This window comes from Palaemon carinicauda, chromosome 38 (genome assembly GCF_036898095.1).
Source record: "Palaemon carinicauda isolate YSFRI2023 chromosome 38, ASM3689809v2, whole genome shotgun sequence".
NCBI lineage: Eukaryota > Metazoa > Arthropoda > Malacostraca > Decapoda > Palaemonidae > Palaemon > Palaemon carinicauda.
This window is the reverse complement of record NC_090762.1, coordinates 13554935-13562434: the sequence shown is the minus strand read 5'-3', so window position 1 is coordinate 13562434 and position 7500 is coordinate 13554935. Positions and strand designations below refer to the sequence as shown.

General features: G+C 34.7%; 1 protein-coding gene across 1 annotated transcript in view; it reads left to right on the top strand.

Annotated features, from left to right (window-relative positions):
* LOC137630097 (uncharacterized) overlaps window positions 1-7500 on the top strand; it is a 331962-nt gene that overhangs the window by 22265 nt on the left and 302197 nt on the right. The gene's annotated exons all lie outside the window — the stretch shown is intronic.

Genomic DNA, 7500 nt, shown 5'->3' with positions numbered 1-7500 from the left:
ACCTGTCAAATAATCTATTGGTGAAATTTACTTATCGAATATTTTAGTACAATAGCTCTATCTTGTCTTTAATTCTAGCTCTTTGTTACCATTTACTCCATTCAAGACTTCAATTCGTATAACTTTTTTTACAAAGTCTTCCGTTGTTATTGATCTTCAGCTATAATTTGCATCTTCATACTCTTCCTTTATCATAGTTCCGGTGCTGTAATTTAATACTATCACGTCTTTAATTCTCATAGCTGTAGATCTTTAATTTACATCTTGTAACCCATCCTTCAATATCCCAAGTGCTGGGATTCTGCAGTCTGATATGTCGTTCTAAGAGCGAAGTGCTGTCCAATACCTCCCCAAGCTTTAATGCTGATAGGATGATGTGCCGTGTTGTGCCTCTCAATCTTTAATGCTGTCAGACAAATTCAATATTTCCTATATCATTATATACTTCACTTTGACAGCTAAAATGTTAAATCCAAAACACTAGGAGGTTGATACACAGAACTTTGATAAGAATTTTGGCCTTTGTAGAGCCCTCGTTACTGAAGTTTGGTTTCCCTTCATGTTTACTTAAATCTAGACTTGAAATATATTTACAAAAAAAAAAATGTTGTTGATATTTCATTTTAAAACTTGAGGAGGTGAATAGCCTTCGGCGATAATGATTGTAGTTTAGTTTTCTTTATTATTTGAAAATGTTTGGTTTAGTTTCGACCAAAGATCGAAGCGAGTCTGGAGGGTACTCTCGTGTACCTCTGGGTTTGACTTTTAGGTCATTTAATGCAATATAGTTTGTAAAAATATTTTTTTCAGCTAAAAATTTATATTAAAGCCTCTTTTATCTGAGCTTCTTTTTGTTTGTATGAGTTTTAACAGAAACAATTACAAATAATGGTGGCTATGAGCCTAAGATAGATAATTTTGATAGTTGTGATTATTATGATCCAGATCAAAATACCATTGTACTTCGCGTGGTTTACTTTATGCATTACTTTAAGGGTCGTTGCAGTATTCATTCTGCCCCTAGCTTCACTTACTTTATGTCCCTCTAGTTTAGTTCAATTGTTGCTTCTTTTTTTTTTTCATATTACTGTCGAATCTCTTGTAACTTTTACCTCGGTGTAATTAGGATTTCACCTTACATGCACTTGGATGCTGAATGTCCTCGCAGTTTCCAGCTCCAGACTATATAGCTCAAATCTGTAAGTGTAAATCCATTCCTTCATAATACAAATCAGTACTCATTTAATTTGTGAATGTCTTGACTGAAGCTCATTGTTTCATTACCCTGCGTAGAAAGTCCACATGGAATTCATAGTTTAATTTCTTTTTCTGCCAAAAGCCTTTATAGAACTCTTCTTCATCTTTTGCTTCTCTATCGAAACCCTTGCAGAAGGATTTGCGTCGTAGTTTGTGTCCCCGCCGATAGTACTTACCGAAGCGTTTGTTCCTCGTTTGCTTCTTTGATTTAATTTTTTATCACTTGTTTCTTGCCGGAAGTCCTAAGATAAGTTTTTTCTTTGCTTATTTAAATGGTGAGAATCCTATCTAAAGTTCATTTATCATGTGTCTCTAAACAGCAGTCCACTTTGAAATCTATTTTAGTATTACTTGCTGAAAATCTTAACACAATTCCTTTTTCCATATTTTCGTGTCGCCAGTCTCTATAAAATCTCTTAACCAAGTCGCTATTAATCGTCTAGTTTATGACGAAAATATTGGCCGGGTATGTAGTTTATTTCATTATTTTTATGCGTGTTTCCTGTATATTAATAAATAATGAAATAAAGATTTTTTATACCTCTCGTATTTTTATCTGAAGCACTGATGTCAGTGCAGTATTATTTTTCTAGGTAAAGACACAATCTAGGCATTTTAATTCATTATAATAAAATCTATTACCGAGTTATATATAAACATGTCTGTCCTCCAGAGTTTAGTCCAGTTACATTATACATTATATTTCCTTTATAAAGACTACGGTGTACAGAAAATAGCTTCATCGAAGAGCAAAAAGGCGATTGTCATCTTCATCATATATCGCAGGAGTTTGGCATCATGGTAGTATGCTCTAAAGGAAATATATGAATTTAACTTTGGGTCACCTTGTAATATAAACTGAGGGCTCCCCGCAGTGTCTTATCGGATCCAAAAATTCATTGCTTGCTGCCTTCTACGTTTCATAATTCTTTTTTTTGGTATTTTCTCTTTTAGATATTTAGTGTCTGTGCCCTTGCCTCGCTTCAGAGTTTAAGTTTCTTTTAAGGAATTTTTGTTGCTCTATCATGCCTGTGGAAAAATTTAAGAGGAGTGTTTGGTCATATTACTTAATGGTTTATTTTTAGTAGTTTATAAGCGAATATGATCGGTATTAGGTTAGTCAAAGTGCCAACCACCCGTTGAGATACTATAGCTAGAGAGTTACAGAAATGTTTAGTCATATTACTTAATGGTTATTTTTAGTAGTTTATAAGCGAATATGATCGTTAGTAGCACCAACCACCCGTTGAGATACGATAGCTGGAAAGTTATTGGGTCCTTTGACTGGCCAGATGGCACTACATTGAATCCCTCTATAGATACGGCTCACTTTTCCTTTGCCTACACATACAGCGAATAGTCTGGCCTATTCTTTACCCATTCTCCTCGTTCCGCATACACCTGACAACACTTAAATAACAGAAAAATTCTTCTTCACTCAAGGTGTTAACCACTGATTGCAATTGTTTAGTGGCTACTTTCCACTTAGTAAGGGTCGAGGCGACCTTATAGCTGGCAAGCAGGTCTTCGAGAAGAAGGTCACTTGGGTAGTGCCCCATAGCCTCTGTACCATGGTCTTCCACTGTCTTGGAAAAAATTTCTCTTGCTCGAGGTTACACTTAGGCATGCTATTTTATGTTTTCTTAGTTCCTTTCCTCACTGGGCTATTTTCCCTGTTGGAGCCCTTGGACTTATAGCATCCTTTTCCAATTAAGGTTGCAGCTTAGCTATTATTAATGATCATTTCAGTAATTTCGGTCAAAGATGTACGGTACTGGAGATGTAAGTAAGCTCCTTTATGCTTGATATCACTCTGCTTAAGGTCAGTTTATATGTCGGCAACATAAGAGTATTTTATGTAGCTTTAACGAAGCCATTAATGGTAAAGTAGGTTTAGGGTATGTTAGGTAAGTACAAATACCTGTGGTGTTTATTCTGTGCTCTTGAGGTGTCCGTAAATACGCCAAACTTGTGCAACTATTTTATTTTTAACTTATTCTTTATATCGTGAATTGATGATGCAGAAAAGAATAAGTATCTTGAAGTATTTTAATTTTCAAAAGTGATATAAATTTGAAGAGTACTTTTTGATAAGATGTGTTACTAATGATAGTAAAGAATGGAGATTTTGGGTATCTAGATTTATGAAAATTTATTAAAGGATTTCTTTAAAGCCTGCTCAGTTTATCTCTGCTCTCATTATCAGTATATGCACTGATACAGATTTTATCTGTTGAGCAAAATTGAAGTGAATTTTTTGCTGCTTTTATGCTCTGCTTAAATGTTCTTGTGATAATGATAATCAAAATCCATTTATACAAAACGCAAATGTCCTTATATTATTTTCTTTGTGAATTAGGTAGTCTATGGAAGTTAAGGCTTTTCGTTCTAAAGTCATTGGTCAGTCTCTCTCGCTTGTGGCCCACATCCTATGACAGTCTAGACATATTCTATAGCCTAGAGTCTACACCGTGGGCTATGTATAGATACGCAGAATAAAGTCCTCTATTATGGGGTCGAATAATATATCATCATCATCTCCTACGCCTAATGACTCAAAGGGCCTCTGTTAGATTTCGCCAGTTGTCTCTATCTTGATCTTTTAATAGAATACTTCTCCATCCACCATCTCTTACTTTGCGCTTCATAGTCCTCAGCCATGTAGGTCTGTCTTCCAACTCTTCTAGTGCCTTGTGTAGCCCAGATTAACGTTTGGTGAATTAATATCTTTAAGGGAGTGCGAAGAGCATGCCCAAACCATCTCCATCTACCTCTCATCATGATCTCATCCACATATGGTACTTGAGTAATCTCTCTTATAGTTTCATTTCTAATCCTGTCCTGCCATTTAACTCCCAATATCCTTCTGAGGGCTTTGTTCTCAAATCTAAATCTATTGGAGTTTGTTTCATTGTAATACCATGACCCATGTCCATAGAGTAACACTGATCTCATTAAACTGATATATAGTCTGATTTTTATATATATAATTTCAGGCGATTTGATTTCCAAATTTTACTTAACCTAGATATTGTCTGATTTGCTTTTTTCAATCTTTCAATAAACTCTAATTCTAACGACCCTGTATTGGAGATCATAGTTCCTAAATACTTGAAGGATTCTACCTCCTTAATCCTTTCTCCTTCCATTGATATTTCATCTTCCATTGTATACTCCGTTCTTATCATCTCTGTCTTGCTTCTATTTATCTTCAGCCCAACCTCATGTAATATTTCATGCATTCTGGTAACAAGGACAGCATCATGAACATACTCTAGGTCTACTAAATTCCTGTCACCAATCCAGTCCAATCCTTCTCCTCCATCTCCGACTGTTCTATGCAGTACAAAATCCATGAGGAGGGTAAACAAAATAGGTGACAACACCTTCCCTTGGAGTACTCTGCTGTTCACTGGAAATTCATTTGATAAGACTCCAATAACGTTACCTTTGCACTTGCTATGCTCATAAACAGACTTAATCATATTTTCATATTTAAGAGGAATTCTCTGATAACGAAGGACTTTCCATATAATTGACCGGTGCACACTACCAAATGCCTTTTCATAGTTCACATATACCATCGAAAGTGGATTTCTATATTCTATATTCTAATTCGAATTATATATATATATATATATATATATATATATATATATATATATATATATATATATATATATATGTATATATATATATATATATATATATATATATATATATATATATATATATATATATATATATATATATATATATATATATACCGTCATTATTAAGGATATGGGTACACGAATAATGGTATGGACTATTATGTAAGCAAGCGAATTAATTGTGCAGGTTGAGCTTTTGAATTCTGATGAAAGGTAAAGTAGCTCCATGTTTTACATCTGCGTTAAGAATGATAATGCATTTAATAAGGATTTACATATCCTAATAACTTTCATTCAAAAACGTCTCAATGGAGGACTTCTGTCGGGAAAAAAATGTAACTTCCTACTCCCCTGTTAAGAATACGATGCAAATACTTAAGAATTTTCCAAGAATGCTTGTCGTAATTATGGTAAACGGTCCTCATTCAGACTAGGAATTTTTTAAACTTTAATGAAGTCTTGAATAGTTTAATGAAGCAACGGAAATCCTTCTCCTTTAGAAAAGCTCCGGATGAAAATTATGCCGGGCCGAAATTATAGAAAACGTTTAGTGGAAAGAAGAAAACGGAATTAAGGGTAAACTACTACAAGACGAGAGTTCTTTGCCGTAATCACCCTGCTCAGAAATGCTTCTCTACGTTTTGAAAGTAAAATATACAAATTGTAAGGTTAAGAGAGTTTCAACTCTTTATGAAAGTGATTAAACTAACAGCCTGTAATCTATGTATTTAAGTATAAGCATCAACTTGTAAACCGTGTCACTCGGGATTGAATTTTAATAGTAGGTTGGCTAAAAGCAGTTATATGGAACTGGTTCCGGGTAACTAGACATTTGTTGTTCTTTTGGCATTATGTGGTGTCTTCAGTGTTTGAATTGAACGTTAAAATGACAAAAGTACATAAGTATTTATATATGATTAAGAAAACAATGGAAGATACTCGATTTGTTTTCTGAATAAAACTTATGATGAAATCCGCGCAGATTTAATATTGGCCTCACTGTTTTCCATGAATTTTTATGTAAACGGTCTTAGTATTGTATTAATGTCGTTTCGCTATATAAATGTTTAATTTCAAAGGTATGCCTGCATACTGTTGTAAAGATATATGCATGTGGTTATGCATTCATATTTTGCTACATAAAACACACGTATATATAGGTGTTCCTTTATGAAAATGCTAACGATGTAATCGTTGTTCGAAGGTACTTCACATATATCAAGAAAGCTAAATATATCATAGATTAGAAATGGAGTTTTGTGCAAGCACAAACCAATTCAACTGCGAATACTCAGGTGAATACTCACCGCTCGTATACACAATACCACTTGACCACACAAGTGCACACTATCACGAAACTACACCCGAGTATGCAACTATTCGGTCTTCAATACCGCACAACCACACACGTATAAATAATGCTACATGCTCTCATTTGATTATGCAAGACAACACTAAAGTGCATAGTAAGTTACAACACTTTAATAGAGAGTCCTACACTAACGAACAAATACCCCCACTCGCATAGACAGTCAACCTCAAACCACACCCCAAGTGCTTCTTCTAACGTAAGCAACCACACACACAACATAAACATTGATCAAAGAAGGGAAAGAATAAAGAATCATCAATGGCAAGGAAATTATTGCGGTTCAGGCTACGGCCTTTCAATCTTAACCCTGCTGAAGGAAAGGGTAATATATTCTTCCTGGAAAGGCGTGGCAAAGGACTTGCATTGCATACCAATCCGTCACCGGTGAGGATTCCCCTGAGGCATCCGCTCTGCCTCTTATATTTTCCCAAGTAGGCGTTTTACATCTTCCTCTAAGACCCTTTGGCTCTTTTTAAGTCATACATGTCGTCATTCCCTATCCATTATTACCTCATGTCGATATTTTTTCGTTTTCGCTATTCCCTATATCCCCGCCTCGCTTTTTTTTTTTTTTTTTTTTTTTTTTTTTTTTTTTTTTTTTTTTTTTTATATACTTGATAATACTGCGATGCAACATCCTCCTAAAAGTAGGCTTTTGAAGTCTCCGTGTGCGCTGCATGAATACGAATATTTATGGTAACATTGGATGGACATCTTGTCTTAGTCCAGTTTGGAGTCTATTGATTTTCTATTGTAGCTGTTGTTGCATCTATTTATTTTCTCACTATTACTATCATCCGCTTTTTCAACATTACTTTGATTTGCGCCACTCATTGCTTGCAAATATAGCTACGTTTCATTTTCTCAATGCCGACGTAAGAGGGGAATTAGGTGATTAGCAATAAGTTAGTATACTGTCACCCGGTGTAGTGGTTGGCAATTAAGGTGGATGAGAACATGCTCTAAGAACCTGATTTTGAAATACCTGCAAATTAAATATATATATATATATATATATATATATATATATATATATATATATATATATATATATATATAGAGAGAGAGAGAGAGAGAGAGAGAGAGAGAGAGAGAGAGAGAGAGTGTGTGTGTGTGTGTGTAGCTGTTTGTGTGTCATTATTCATAAAGTGGCTAAACGACTGGAGTGTCTAGTAACTACGTCATACTACAGTAGAGTATCAATGAGTGGGAGGACCT